The sequence below is a fragment of the Pristiophorus japonicus genome, chromosome 2, assembly GCF_044704955.1.
Source record: "Pristiophorus japonicus isolate sPriJap1 chromosome 2, sPriJap1.hap1, whole genome shotgun sequence".
NCBI classification, from domain to species: domain Eukaryota; kingdom Metazoa; phylum Chordata; class Chondrichthyes; family Pristiophoridae; genus Pristiophorus; species Pristiophorus japonicus.
Window position 1 is genome coordinate 26777772 of NC_091978.1, and position 16998 is coordinate 26794769.

Genomic DNA, 16998 nt, shown 5'->3' on the forward strand with positions numbered 1-16998 from the left:
CTGGGAATCAGTCTGGTGAACCGTCGCTGTACTCCCTCAATAGCAAGAACTTCCTTCCTCAGATTAGGAGACCAAAACTGAACACAATATTCCAGGTGGGGCCACACCAAGGCCCTGTATAACTGCAGTAAGACTTCCCTGCTTCTATACTCAAATCCCCTTGCTATGAAGGCCAACATACCATTTGCCTTCTTCACCGCCTGCTGTACCTGCATGCCAAATTTCAAGGACTGATGAACCATGACACCCAGGTCTCGCTGCACCTCCCCTTTTCCTAATCTGCCGCCATTCAGATAATATTCTGCCTTCGTGTTTTTGTCCCCAAAGTGGATAACCTCACATTTATCCACATTATACTGCATCTGCCATGTATTTGCCCACTTGCCTAACCAGTCCAAATCAACCTGCAGCCTCTTAGCGTCCTTCTCACAGCTCACACCGCCACCCAGTTTAGTGTCATCTGAAAACTTGGAGATATTACACTCAATTCCATCATCTAAATCATTAATATATATTGTAAATAGCTGGGGTCCCAGCACTGAGCCCTGCGGCACTCCACTAGTCAATGCCTGCCATTCTGAAAAGGGCCCGTTAATCCCGACTCTCTGCTTCCTGTCTGCCAACCAGTTCTCTATCCACGTCAGTACATTACCCCCAATGCCATGTAGAAACATAGAAACATAGAAAATAGGTGCAGGAGTAGGCCATTCGGCCCGTCTAGCCTGCACCGCCATTCAATGAGTTCATGGCTGAACATGCAACTTCAGTACCCCATTCCTGCTTTCTCGCCATACCCCTTGATCCCACTAGTAGTAAGGACTACATCTAACTCCTTTTTGAATATATTTAGTGAATTGGCCTCAACAACTTTCTGTGGTAGAGAATTCCACAGGTTCACCACTCTCTGGGCGAAGAAGTTTCTCCTCATCTTGGTCCTAAATGGCTTACCCCTTATCCTTAGACTGTGACCCCTGGTTCTGGACTTCCCCAACATTGGGAACATTCTTCCTGCATCTAACCTGTCTAAACCCATCAGAATTTTAACGTTTCTCTGAGGTCCCCTCTCATTCTTCTGAACTCCAGTGAATACAAGCCCAGTTGATCCAGTCTTTCTTGATAGGTCAGTCCCGCCATCCCGGGAATCAGTCTGGTGAACCTTCGCTGCACTCCCTCAATAGCAAGAATGTCCTTCCTCAGGTTAGGAGACCAAAACTGTACACAATACTCCAGGTGTGGCCTCACCAAGGCCCTGTACAACTGTAGCAACACCTCGCTGCCCCTGTACTCAAATCCCCTCGCTATGAAGGCCAACCTGCCATTTGCTTTCTTAACCGCCTGCTGTACTTGCATGCCAACCTTCAATGACTGATGTACCATGACACCCAGGTCTCGTTGCACCTCTCCTTTTCCTAATCTGTCACCATTCAGATAATAGTCTGTCTCTCTGTTTTTACCACCAAAGTGGATAACCTCACATTTATCCACATTATACTTCATCTGCCATGCATTTGCCCACTCACCTAACCTATCCAAGTCGCTCTGCAGCCTCATAGCATCCTCCTCACAGCTCACAATGCCACCCAACTTAGTGTCATCCGCAAATTTGGAGATACTACATTTAATCCCCTCGTCTAAATCATTAATGTACAGTGTAAACAGCTGGGGCCCCAGCACAGAACCTTGCGGTACCCCACTAGTCACTGCCTGCCATCCTCATCATTACTCTGTTGCAATACGCATGCAACCCCATAGGATGATGCATCGCATGTCAAAACCAATTTCTTATAGGGGTCGTACAGGGTCAACAGCTTATTAGAACAAAGCAGGTTCCGCGCCTGATTGAAAGCCCGTTCCTGACAGTCCCCCCAAAACCAATCGCAACCCTTATGCAGGAGCACATGCAGCGGCTCCAATAATGTACTTAAGTTCGGCAGAAAGTTCCTGAAATAGTTCAATAGTCTCAGAAATGACCGCATCTCCGATGTGTTGCCGGGCCTGGGTGCGCGATGGATCGCCTCCGTTTTGGATTCGGTAGGTCGGATCCTGTCTGCGGCAACCCTCCTGCCCAAAAACTTGACCTCTGGAGCCAAAAACACACACTTGGACTTCTTTCGTCGCAGGCCTACCCGGTTGCACCTCCTCCAGGTTGTGGAGGTGTTCCTCGGTGTCTCAACCCATGATAAGGATTTCGTCCTGAAATATGATTGTTCTGGGGATGGATTTGAGCAGGCTTTCCATGTTCCTCTGAAAGATAGCGGCTGCTGAACGAATGCCAAACGGACACCTGTTGTCGACAAACAGCCCCTTGTGCGTGTTGATGGTGGTCAGTAGCTTGGATTCTTCGGCCAGTTCCTGGGTCATGTAGGCCGAAATGTGGCCAACTTGGTGAACAACTTGTCACCAGCCAGCATGGCAAAAAGATCCTCCGCTCTCGGAAGCGGGTATTGGTCCTGAAGGGGCACTCAGTAGGTGGTGGCTTTGTAGTCGCCACAGATCCTGACCGAGCCATCCGTTTTTAGAACAGGGACGATGGGGCTTGCCCAGTCGCTGAATTCAATGAGCGAAGTTATGCCCTCTCTTAGCAACCTGTCCAACTCACTCTCAATTTTCTCCCGCATCACATACGGCTTTGTGGTGCACTGGTGTGGCATCCGGGGTGATGCGTATCACTACTTTGGTGCCTTTGAAAGTCCCGATGCCAGGTTGAAATAATGACTCGAACTTTTGTAGGACCCGTGAGCATGAACTTCGTTCCACAGATGAAATGGCGTGCACATCCCCCCATTTCCTGTTCATCTCGGCTAGCCAGCTCCTCCCCAAAAGCACGGAACCATTTCCCGGGACAATCCAGAGTGGCAGCCGGTTCTGGGATCCATTATGTGTGACCACCAACATTGCACTGCCTCGCACTGGGATGATCTCTTTGGTGTACGCCGTAATTGCATGTCAATGCGTTCTAGTTTGGGTCTGCTAGCTCTAAGCGGCCATAATTTCTCAAATTGTTGGACACTCATAAGTGACTGGCTGGCTCCTGTGTCTAGCTCCATGCGTACCGGGATGTTGTTTAACAGTACCCTCATCATCATCAAGCGTTCTTGTGTATGAGCTGTGGACGTTTGCCACCTGAACCCGCTGAACTTCAGCATCCATTGCTGTGTCCCAGGCATAATCCTGCCTTGCAGACCCCTCTTGTGGTTCACCCACTTCGTAAACCAGCCGCACTGCGGGCCTCCTGCAAATTCTGACTAAATGTCCACTCAAGTTACAATTTCTGCAGATGAATTGTTGGAACCGGCAGGTCTTCACAGCATGTTTGTCCCCACACCTCCAGCATGAACTGAGATTGTTGTGAACAAAAGAGCTGTTACCAGGCATTCCTCGCTGATTGTCTCTTTGATTACTCTTGAGCACTCTGTTTGTGGCTGTCAATAATCCCATCCCGGGACGTATTGTCCCTTGTGATGGTGTAAATGGCCGTTCAATCTGCCATTGTCTCTGTTGCGGACCCACCCTAGAGTCTGTTACTGCCTGGTTGGTGTCGAATTGCCCTTGCCTGCCTGCGGGGTTCTGAGTCGTGTTAACCATGTTAACTCCCTGCTCCATTGCCACGTTGGGAGCAGAGTTGCGCACGTATATGAGCCATCAACGCCGCTGCTTCCAAGGTCAAGTCCTTGGTCTCAATTAGCTTCCTAAAAATTCCGGCATGACCAATGCCCTCAATGAAGAAATCCCGTAACATCTCCCCCCTGCAGGCGTCTGTGAACTTACAGAGGATGGCAAAGCGCCGAAGGTCCGCAACGAAGTCTGGTATGCTCTGCCCTTCCCAACGTCAGTGCATATAGAATCGGTGTCGGGCCATGTGTATACTACTCGCCGGTTTGAGGTGCTCACTGATCAGTTTGCTGAGCTCCTCGAAGGTCTTGTCCGCCGTCTTCTTGGGTGCGAGCAGGTCTTTCATCAGCGTGTACGTCTTAGGTCCACAGCTGGTCAGTAGATGCGCCCTCCACTTGCCAGCTGCTGCCGCTCCCAGCCAGTCCTTTGTGAGCCTCTCAATGAAATCGTCCCAGTCCTCACCAACACAGTACCGTTCCTCCATGCTACCGGTGGTCATTCTCTTGAGTCGTTGATCCCATTTCTCATCGCCAAATGTTGTGTCCTTACACACTGCAGCAAATCAACACGAGGCACATACTGGGGACAAGGTCACTCTGTAACCTGTACCTTTATTCACAGGACCAAGAAGTGATGACCCTGCGTGGGACCTCCCTTTATATACCTGGATGACCAGGTGAGGAGTGTCTCCCACAAGTTCACCCCCTGTGGTCAAGGTGTGCATTTCTCAGGTGTATAGTGTACAGTGTTGTTACATAAGGTTACAGTTATGTGAACGTTACAAACATGACACCATGTGCTTTGATTTTGCACACCAGTCTCTTGTGTGGGACCTTGTCAAAAGCCTTTTGAAAGTCCAAATGCACCACATCCACTGGTTCTCCCCTGTCCACTCTACTAGTTACATCCTCAAAAAATTCCAGAAGATTTATCAAGCATGATTTCCCCTTCATAAATCCATGCGGAGTTGGACCAATCCTATCACTGCTTTCCAAATGCGCTGCTATTTCATCCTTAATGATTGATTTCAACATTTTCCCCACTACTGATGTCAGGCGAAACGGTCTATAATTATCCGTTTTTCTCTCCCTCCTTTTTTAAAAAGCGGTGTTACATTAGCAACCCTCCAATCCATAGGAACTGACCCAGAGTTGATAGACTGTTGGAAAATTATCACCGATGCATCCACTATTTCTAGGGCCACTTCCTTAAGTACTCTGGGATGTAGACTACCAGGACCTGGGGATTTATCGGCCTTCAATCCCATCAATTTCCCTAACACAATTTCCCGCCTAATAAGGATATCCTTCAGTTCCTCCTTCTCACTAGACCTTCGGTCCCCTCGTACATCCGGAAGGTTATTTGTGTCTTCTTATGTGAAGACAGAACCAAAGTACTTGTTCAATTGGTCTGCCATTTCTTTGTTCCCCATTATAAATTCACCCAAATCCGACTGCAAGGGACCTACTAATCTTTTTCTCTTCACATATCTATAGAAGCTTTTTCAGTCATTTTTTTATTTTTCTGGCAAGCTTCCTCTCGTACTCTATTTTCCCTCTAATAATTAAACACTTTGTCCTCCTCTGCTGTATTCTAAATTTATCCCAGTCCTCTGGCTTGCTACTTTTTCTCGCTAATTTGTATGCTTCTTCCTTGGATTTAGCACTATCCTTAATTTCCCTTGTTAGCCACGGTTGAGCCATCTTCCCAATTTTATTTTTACTCCAGACAGGGATGTAAAATTGTTGAAGTTCGTCCATATGATCTTTAAATGTTTGCCATTGCCTATCCACTGTCAACCCTTTAAGTATCATTTGCCAGTCAAATCTAGCCAATTCGCGCCTCATACCATCGCAGTTACCTTTCCTTAAGTTTAGGACCCTAGTTTCTGAATTAACTATGTCACTCTCCATCTTAATGAAGAATTCTACCATATTATGGTCAGTCTTCCCCCAAGGACCTCACACAACAAGAGTGCTAATTAGTCCCTTCTCATTACACATCACCCAGTTTAGGATGGCCAGCTCTCTGGTTGGTTCCTCGACATCTTGGTCTCGAAAACCATCCCTAATACACTCCAGGAAATCCTCCTCCACCGCATTGCTACCAGTTAAGTTAGCCCAATCAATATGTAGATTAAAGTCGCCCATGATAACTGCTGTACCTTTATTGCACACATCCTTATTTCTTGTTTGATGCTGTACCCAACCTCACTACGACTATTTGATGGCCTGTACACAACTCCCACTCGCGTTTTCTGCCCTTTGGTATTCCTTAGCTCCACCCATACCGATTCCACATCATCCAAGCTAATAATCCTTCCTTATAATTGCATTAATTTCCTCTTTAACCAGCAACGCCACCCCGCCTCCTTTTCCTTTCTGTCTATCCTTCCTAATGCGGAATGTCCTTGGATGTTGAGTTCCCAGCCTTGGTCACCCTGGAGCCATGTCTCCGTGATGCCAATCACATTGTATCCGTTAACTGCTGTCTACGCAGTTAATTCGTCCACCTTATTCCGAATACTCCTCGCATTGAGGCACAGAGCCTTCAGGCTTGTCTTTTTAACACACTTTGACCCTTTAGAATTCTGCTGCAAAGTGGCCCTTTTTGTTTTTTGCCTTGGGTTTCTCTGCCCTCCACTTTTACTATTTTCCTTTCTATCTTTTGCTTCTGCCTCTAGTTTATTCCCCTCTGTCTCCCTGCATAGGTTCCCATCCCCCTGCCATATTAGTTTAACTCCTCCCAAGCAGCACAAGCAAATACTCCCCCTAGGACATTGGTTCCGCTCCTGCCCAGGTGCAGACCGACCGGTTTGTACTTGTCCCACCTCCTCCAGAACCGGTTCCAATGTCCCAGGAATTTGAATCCCTCCCTTCTGCAACATGCTCAAGCCACGTATTCATCTGAGCTATCCTGCGATTCCTACTCTGACTAGCTCGTGGCACTGGTGCCACCCAGCTTAGTGTCATCTGCAAACTTGGAGATATTAAACTCAATTCCTCATTCAAATCATTAATGTATATTGTAAATAATTGGGGTCCCAGTACTGAGCCCTGCGGCACCACACTAGCCACTGCCTGCCATTCTGAAAAGGACCCGTTTATCCCGACTCTCTGCTTCCTGTCTGCCAAGCAGTTCTCTATCAACATCAGTACATTGCCCCCAATACCATGTGCTTTAATTTTGCACAACAATCTCTTGTGTGGGACCTTGTCAAAGGCCTTTTGAGTGTCCTTATAACATTTCCGCTGTCCTCCTTTGGCTTGTTTACCATGAAGGAGCTCCGCATAAAGCATTTGCTTAGGGAATCTCGTATCTGGCATGCGAACTATGTGGCCAGCCCAGCGAAGCTGATCGAGTGTGGTCAGTGCTTCAATACTGGGCATGCTAGCCTGGTCGAGGACACTGGTGTTGGTGTGCCTGTCCTCCCAGGGGATTTGCAGGATCTTGCGGAAACATAATTGGTGATATATCTCCAGACTTGAAGTGCCTTCTATACATCGTCCATACAGGCCAGGGCGGGTATTACTACAGCCCTGTAGACCATGAGCTTGGTGATAGATTTGAGGGCCTGGTCTTCAAACACTCTTTTCCTCAGACGGCCGAAGGTGGCACTGGTGCACTGAAGGTGATGTTGAATCTCCGCATCAATGTCTGCCTTTGTTGATAAGAGGCTCTCGAGATATGGGAAATGGCTTCAAGGACACAGTTGTCCCCTGGGTGGAGCTATATATAATACACTTCTCCCTCTTTAATGAAGAAGTAATTATAACAAACAACTATCATACATAACTTGTATGGTTATACCTAACAAAAGATAAGGTCTTATTTTGCCACATTTACAAATCAAGCTTCATCACTTGTTTTCTGTTTCAAAGAGGATACCTTCGCTCTCGAACAGAACCGCTATGTATGCATGTCAATGATGTACTGAGTACTGTAATACTAGACCTGAATGTACCTTCACCCTGTATATACCTTACCTGTACACCAGAGGATGCTGCTGCTGGAGACCTAAGTGTCACCTGTACAATGCAGGTAACCCAGTATAAAAGGGAGCTCACCTCTTGGTGTCCTCACTCTCGGAGCTGTAATACAGGAATACAGTCTGTACACTTCAAGTGTCATACCCTGCCTCGTGGAGTCATTAATGGAGTGCCTACATACACAATAAGAACCTTCCAAACATGGTGTCGAAGTTAGAGTCATTCTAGGCTGATCCTGAGGAAAGCTTTCTTCCAAGGGATGCCCTTGATTTACATTTGAACTCTCTACAATTTCAGACTGTTTGTCTGCCTGACTCGGACACAGACTTAAATTCTGACTTTCCCTTGGACTTGTTTCCAGTACATTTGATGTAAGATATACTACTGGTAATGTACTTGTAATAAGACTATCTAATGAGTCTGAAATAATTGAATCATTTCAACCTTCAACTCCTTCCACGTCTGTAGGCAAAATATGATCAATGTGAACAAACTTAACCTGTCCATGATCAAACATCTTGACCAAATATGTGCGAGGATCAATTATCTTCACCAATCTTCCTGGTAACCATATTAACCATTTATGGTGATGGTTCTTCACTCTCACCTTCTGATTTAATTTCATACTTCTCTCTCTTTTACTCTATCTCTATCATGATTCTCTTTCTGTCTTAATTGTTTGTCTTCTACGGACTGTGCCAAGTTTGGTTTTAACAATGAGAATCTGGTTCATGGCTGTCGTTTGAGAAACAACTCTGCTGGTGTTCTACCAGTAGTTGTATGAGGAGTATTACAATACGTAATTAGAAAATTAGCCAATTTGTGGTCCAATGACAACTGTCGTTTCTTTGGATTTGGATCCAACATCTGCTTAATGAGAGCACGTTTTATAATTTGTACTGTGCGCTCTGCTGTACCATTTCAAGCAGGCCAAACCAGGTAACAGACAAAGATATTCATCCATTCTTCATTCGTAGGAATTAATTATCAATCGATAAAGATTGTATCATGTGTGGTGCAAGAGTGGTTATAACAAATAAATTCAGGTCCAAATTATTATGACCAGCACCTGGGAATGTGCGTGAGCAAGAGTTTTGCAAGCAGTTACTTATGGTGACTAGCTCTAGATAAAGATATAGAGTACATCACCAGTCAGTGTACCACATGTCATTCGGTAAGCAAGAAACCACCATCAGTACCATTACAGCCATGGAAATGGCCTCCCAGGGCAAGGTGGAACCCTAGTATGTTTCACACCACTTTTGCTCATGAACTGTGCAAATTCTTCTGAACAAAATTGAGGTCCATTATCAGAAACAATTTCTTCTGGGAGACTGAATGAAGAAAATAATCTTCGCAAAATGTCTACTGTTTTTCTTGTTATTTTCCGAATTGGAAAAATCTCAACCCACTTTAAATGGCTATGAATCACAATGAACAATTATTGTCCTTCTAGCTCAGGAAAATTGAGATGTAACCTTTGCCACACCCTGGGAGGCCAATGTGGTACATTGACTGACGATGTACTCGATATCTTTATCTAGGCCTGGCCACCATAAGTAACTGCGTGCAAAACTCTTGGTCAAGCACATTCGCAGGTGCTGGTCATAATAATTTGAACCTGAATTTATTTGGTATAACCACTCTTGCACCCCACATGATACAATCTTTATCGACTGATAATTAATTCCTATGAATGAAGAATGGATGAATATCTTTATCTATTACCTGGTTTTGCCAGCAATTTGCTATGTAATCATACACCTTTGACATAACTGGATCACTTGAATATTGTGTACAGTTTTGGTCTCCTAATCTGAGGAAGGACATTCTTGCTATTGAAGGAGTGCAGCAAAGGTTCACCAGACTGATTCCCAGGATGGCAGGACTGACATATGAAGAAAGACTGGATCGACTAGACTTATATTCACTGGAATTTGAAGAATGAGAGGTTGATCTCATAGAAACATATAAAATTCTGACGGGATTGGACAGGTTAGATGCAGGAAGAATGTTCCTGATGTTGGGGAAGTCCAGACCCAGGGGTCACAGTCTAAGGACAAGGGGTAAGCCATTTAGGACCAAGATGAGGAGAAACTTCTTCACTCAGAGAATTGGGAACCTGTGGAATTCACTACCGCAGAAAGTTGTTGAGGCCAGTTGGTTAGATATATTCAAAAGGAAGTTAGATGTGGCCCTATGGCTAAAGAGATCAAGGGGTATGGAGGGAAAGCAGGAATGGGGTACTGAAGTTGCATGATCAGCCATGATCATATTGAATGGTGGTTCAGGCTCAAAGGGCCGAATGGCCTACTCCTGCACCTATTTTCTATATTTCTATGGTTCTATGTTTGGTTGCTTACCAATCTCTTTAGCTGTGATTGACAGTTCATCAATGTATGGAAAATAGAACACTTCTTCACTATCGGGTGTAACTTGTGATGGTGAAGGCAATCTAAACATAGCATCAGCATTACTGTGATAAGCTGATCATATGTATTCAATATCATATTTATATGCTGACAAAATCAAAACCCATCTCTGCATAATGTTGGAACTGGGGACTTTGGAAAGAGAATTGGTGTCAGGAGCTTATGGTCCATAACGATGGTAAACTTACGACCACACAAGTATTTGTGGAACTTCTTGACCCCAAAAATTAATGCCAAAGCTTCCCTTTCAATTTATGTATAATTAGGCTCACTGGCACTGAGAGTGTGTGAAGCAAAAGCAATTGGTCTCTCCTCCCCACTATGTAGTATATGACAGATCACTGCCCCAAATCCATAGGGCAGGGAAAATGGAGTACGAGAAGAAGCTTGCAGGGAACATTAAGGCGGATTGCAAAAGTTTCTATAGGTATGTAAAGAGAAAAAGGTTAGTAAAGACAAATGTAGGTCTTCTGCAGTCAGAATCAGGGAAAGTCATAACGGGGAACAAAGAAATGGCAGACCAATTGAACAAGTACTTTGGTTCGGTACTCACTAAGGAGGACACAAACAACCTTCCAGATATAAAAGGGGTCAGAGGGTCTAGTAAGGAGGAGGAACTGAGGGAAATCTTTATTAGTTGGGAAATTGTGTTGGGGAAATTGATGGGATTGAAGGCCGATAAATCCCCAGGGCCTGATGGACTGCATCCCAGAGTACTTAAGGAGGTGGCCTTGGAAATAGCGGATGCATTGACAGTCATTTTCCAACATTCCATTGACTCTGGATCAGTTCCTATGGAGTGGAGGGTAGCCAATGTAACCCCACTTTTTAAAAAAGGAGGGAGAGAGAAAACAGGGAATTATAGACCGGTCAGCCTGACCTCAGTAGTGGGTAAAATGATGGAATCAATTATTAAGGATGTCATAGCAGCGCATTTGGAAAATGGTGACATGATAGGTCCAAGTCAGCATGGATTTGTGAAAGGGAAATCATGCTTGACAAATCTTCTGGAATTTTTTGAGGATGTTTCCAGTAAAGTGGACAAAGGAGAACCAGTTGATGTGGTATATTTGGACTTTCAGAAGGCTTTCGACAAGGTCCCACACAAGAGATTAATGTGCAAAGTTAAAGCCCATGGGATTGGGGGTAGTGTGCTGACGTGGATTGAGAACTGGTTGTCAGACAGGAAGCAAAGAGTAGGAGTAAATGGGTACTTTTCAGAATAGCAGGCAGTGACTAGTGGGGTACTGGAAGGTTCTGTGCTGGGGCCCCAGCTGTTTACATTGTACATTAATGATTTAGATGAGGGGATTAAATGTAGTATCTCCAAATTTGCGGATGACACTACGTTGGGTGGCAGTGTGAGCTGCGAGGAGGATGCTATGAGGCTGCAGAGTGACTGGGATAGGTTAGGTGAGTGGGCAAATGAATGGCAGATGAAGTATAATGTGGATAAATGTGAGGTTATCCACTTTGGTGGTAAAAGCAGAGAGACAGACTATTATCTGAATGGTGACAGATTAGGAAAAGGGAAGGTGCAACGAGACCTGGGTGTCATGATACATCAGTCATTGAAGGTTGGCATGCAGGTCCAGCAGGCGGTTAAGAAAGCAAATGGCATGTTGGCCTTCATAGCGAGGGGATTTGAGTACAGGGGCAGGGAGGTGTTGCTACAGTTGTACAGGGCCTTGGTGAGGTCACACCTGGAGTATTGTGTACAGTTTTGGTCTCCTAACTTGAGGAAGGACATTCTTGCTATTGAGGGAGTGCAGCGAAGATTCACCAGACTGATTCCCGGGATGGTGGGACTGACCTATCAAGAAAGACTGGATCAACTGGGCTTGTATTCACTGGAGTTCAGAAGAATGAGAGGGGACCTCATAGAAACGTTTAAAATTCTGACGGGTTTAGACAGGTTAGATGCAGGAAGAATGTTCCCAATTTTGGGGAAGTCCAGAACCAGGGATCACAGTCTAACGATAAGGGGTAAGCCATTTAGGTTCGAGATGAGGAGAAACTTCTTCACCCAGAGAGTGGTGAACCTGTGGAATTCTCTACCAATGAAAGTAGTTGAGGCCAATTCACTAAATATATTCAAAAGGGAGTTAGATGAAGTCCGTACTACCAGGGGGATCAAGGGGTATGGCGAGAAAGCAGGAAGGGGGTACTGAAGTTTCATGTTCAGCCATGAATTCATTGAATGGCGGTGCAGGCTAGAAGGGCTGAATGGCCTGCTCCTGCACCTATTTTCTATGTTTCTATGTTTCTATACAGAGAGGCGTTATATGCTAGCTTGATCTCCTTCGATATGTCATAGTGAACTAGCATGATGCTGTGGCTGGCAGTTCATCAATGTATGGAAAATAGAACACTTCTTCATTATCGGGTGTAACTTGTGATAGTGAAGGCAATCTAGACATAACATCAGCATTACTGTGAAGCTTTTACACTCCTTGAATACTGTGTCGCATTCTTCTGACCACTTCCAATGGACCTGTTTTTTCAATAGTTCATTCAGTGGATGTAACACTGTAGCAAAATTTGGTAGGAACTTCCCATAATAGTTCAAAAGACCCAAAAATGATCAAAGTTCAGTGACATTCTTGGGAGTGGATGCATTTCTGATTGCATCCAGCTTTCCCTTGGTTGGATGTGAACCATCTTTGTGCCCTAAGTACTCCATGAGTTTAAAATAAACTCACATTTGCGAGCAGTCACTCGTACTCTGTGCTTCTCCAGCTGTTTGAACACTTCATTCAATATCTTATGGATTTGCTGAAATGAGTATGTAATCTAAATAACATACCACCCCTTCAATACTTGCAAAATCTGGTTCATCACCCCTTGGAATATGGTGGGGGTGGAAGACACTCCAAATGGTAGCCTATTAAATTGATATAGGCCTAGATGAGTATTCATAGTCAAACATGATTTCGACTCCTCATCTAGTTCAAGTTGTAAGTAGGCATTCGTAAGATCCAACTTTGAGAAGATCTGACCACCTGTCAGTGTTGTGAACAAATCTTCTACATTTGGCAATGTATTTTAGAGATTACCCTTTAGAACCTGGTTTATGGTTACTTAATAATCACCACACAACCTTACCTTACCATCGGACTTAGACACAATAACAATGGGTGTAGCCTAATTACATAGATCTATCTTAGCAATAATGTTCTCAGTCTCTCGGCTTTTGAGTTCTTGCTCAACTTTCTCCTTGAGTGCATATGGTATGGAACATGGCTTGTAATAAACTGGTCTTGCGTCCTTCTGTACCCTGACACTCACCTTGAAGCCTTGGATCGGATTGTCTGTTTCGCAGAACACCTTTGGATACTTCTTGATGACATCATCCTTTAATGCAAATCTCATTTTCACACAAAAAATCTCACTCCAATCCAGCTTCAGTGATCCCAACCAATTTCTTCCTGGTAAGGCAGGCTTGTCACCTGCCACAAGCTCTGAAATTAATCCTTGTATTTCATTGGTACGGTGATACGATCTACCATAAGAATGTTTTCTCCCAAGTATCCTCACGGCTCTATCTTGGATTTCTCCAAAGGGAAATCATGCAATTTGTTGAGGTATACCGATTCCGGTTCTACACTCACGGATGCACCATTGTCGATTTCCATGGGTACCTTGGTTCCTGCAGCATCTATGTGGATTATGATACTTTTCGAATCACTGTTAGTTATCTTTGTGCTCCTGATGTGTAAAACCTTCTCGTCCTGTTGTTTTTCTTCCATGCTATGCAATCTCTGGGGATTTCTACTTATAGCTTTGAAAGTTGGTTTATTCTCCAATCAACATGTCTTCGCAAGATGCCCAGATTTCCTGCAGAAGAAACACTCTGCCTTCACATATGGAAAACTTTGAGCAATGTGTTGTCCCAGGCACTGATAACATGACTTCAATGTATTGTTACCTTGGCCAGTTGCTGAGGCCTTGGGGCCCAACTGCCTTTTACTTTTAACCTGCAGGCAATTCACCTCGGTTGTCTGATGACTAGAAATGATACGAAATTCTCGGGAATATTGGTCGGCCATGTCCATTGACATAGCTGTCTGACAAGCTAAATCAAAAGTCAAGTTCGGAGTTGTCAATAACTTTTAACTAATTGCATCATTTTTCATCCCACAAACAAAGCATTCACGCAATGCTTGGTCCTGAAAGTTTCCGAAATTACAGTGAATAGATAGCTTTTTTAATGCTACAATGTACTCACTGATACATTCTTTGGTTAACTAATCTCGTATTCCGAAACAATAACTTTCAGCAATTTCCTGGGGCTCAGGACTGTAGTGCTGTTCTAACTTAGTTAGAATCTGCTTAGTGATGTGTCCTTTGGCTTGACAGGCACAAGCAAATGTTTCAGGGTTTCATACACCTCGGGCCCTTCTTCAGTTAAGAAGATAGTGCGTTTTCTTTCCAACACCACCCGGAAACGGTTTTCATCATCAGGGACATTGATGATACTATTCGCGATGAAAAAAATTTCTAGCCACTCCACATACGCTCCGAAACATTCATGGTTGTGTTGAAACTCCCCCAAGTGCCCTATTATTCCCATAGGTGTGGGTATCTGCACTCTGGCAGTTCAGGCATGTGTGCTTGTAATTTACTTTGGATTTTTAGCTGTTAATCAGAACAGAGAAGCTCTCAAGGTCTCTCTGTCAGATGGCTGAATCATTCACCAACAACAATTTCCCTATCCAATTATTCCATTCTCCATCGCCAATGTTATGTTTTCGGTTCGACCTCACAAACATACAGGCTCTAAGATGGCTGATAACTTCAGGAACCCAGTCAGGTAATCTGATCTCTTTACTGTTGTAAACAGAAATGGCTGTAATCCCACAGTAGTCCACTGTGTGGAGCTATATGTATTACAACTCCCAAACCACATAGTGGCTAGCACCTCCCAAACCAGTGACCTCTGCCACCCAGAAATACAAGGGCAGCAGGCGCATGGGAACACCACCACCTGCACATTCCCCTCCAAGTCACACACCATTCTGACTTGGAAATATATCACCAATCCTTCATCGCCACTGGGTCAAAATCCTGGAAATCCCTCCTGAACAGCACTGTTCTCAGGGAAGCACTACATATCACATAGAGGGTGAGAGGGTTAGGGTTAAAATGATCTATTGTTAGCCTGAGACAGCTGCAGACTCTGACAACACTTGTCTGAGAAGAAAAGGGTATAAAGTTACAGCTATTCGACTTTAGGGGCAGGGCGATTACAGAGCAAACTGAGGAAGGACTACAGTCAATAGAACACAGCAAGAGACAATCGCCATAGTGACTCGGTGGCCGACCGTTGAGGTTTCAATGACTAGATTGTCACTCATCATCATCATCATAGGCAGTCCCTCTGAATCAAGGAAGACTTGCTTCCACTCTTAAAATGAGTCCTGAGGTGGCTGAACAGTCCAATGTGAGAGCCACAGTCCCGGTCACAGGTGGGACAGTTAGTCTTTGAGGGTAAGGGAGGGTGGGACATGTTTGCCACACGGTCCTTCCGCTGCCTATGCTTGATTTCTGCATGCTCTCGGCGATGAGACTCGAGGTGCTCAGCACCCTCCCGGATGCACTTCCTCTGCTAAGGGCGATCTTTGGCCAGAGACTCCCAGGTGTCGGTTGGGATGTCGCACTTTATCAGGGAGGCTTTGAGGGTGTCCTTGTAACGTTTCCTCTGCCCACCTTTGGCTCGTTTGCCGTGAAGGAGTTCCGAGTAGTGCGCTTGCTTTGGGAGTCTCGTGTCTGGCATGTGGACAATGTGGCCCGCCCAATGGAGCTGATCGAGTGTGGTCAGTGCTTCGATGCTGGGGATATTGACCTGATCGAGGACGCTAATGTTGGTGCGTCCAGGGGATTTGTAGGATCTTGCGGAGACATCGTTGGTGGTATTTCTCCAGCGACTTGAGGTGTCTGCTGTACATGGTCCATGTCTCTATCGCCTTGTTAATGTGTCTCTCTTTGTACTGCAAGGAAACTATTTCTTAAAATCTGTTCTGATTCATCACAAAAGACCTGTACCCAGCTTGCCTTGTTGTGGTGATGGACATAAGTCTATACTGAGAGATGCAATTAATCTGACAGATCAAATAACCCTCACAGCACATAAAGCATGTAGCGATGACCTCATGATCCGACCCACTGTACAGTGCAGTCAGTACAGCACATGACCTGAGGGACAGATGTGTATTTCTCACAAGGCACCACACATGACGTTAAGATCAGACACTCACCAAGAGAGGGTTAACAATGTGAGTGTATTTACAAGTGCACAATAACAAAGGTTACATAACATTATTATATTTATAAACATTTACACCACCAACACCCACCCCTCTACCCAGCACCTCTCTTCCACCGCCCCCAAAGCCATGCCCAAGCTCCTCTTCCGAACCCCGCCGACACCATGGCGTGCCACTCTGCTGCCACTCACTGCCTCTGGTTGACCAGCTTGTGCAGGAGGGCAGCGGGATGTCTGCAGACGTGTGCGGCTTGGTGAGAAGGCAGGAGGCGTGACTGAAGACGCCGGGATCTCCTGCTCCTCCGGACCTGTCTGCCTTGAGGTTGTAGGGTCAGGGGCTTGATTTGCATATCCAGAAGACACCTCTTGCATCATAAGAAGATGAGAACAGAAGAAAGAGGAGTGGAGTAGGCCATATGGCCCCTCGAGCCTGCTCCGCCATTTAATACGATCATGGCTGATCCGATCATGGACTCAGGTCCACTTACCTGACTGCATCCGCATAACCCCTTAATCCCTTGTCAGTTAAGAAGCTGTCTATCTCTGTCTGCCTTGGATACATTTTTCTTCTGCACAAAGAAATATTGCAGCCTTTAGCCCCTATGCTGATGCCCCCCACACACACTCCCACACACAAGGACATCTTGCGCACCTTTTGGAATTGGAAAGGAGGGGACGAATACATTTTTACTCACTCTTG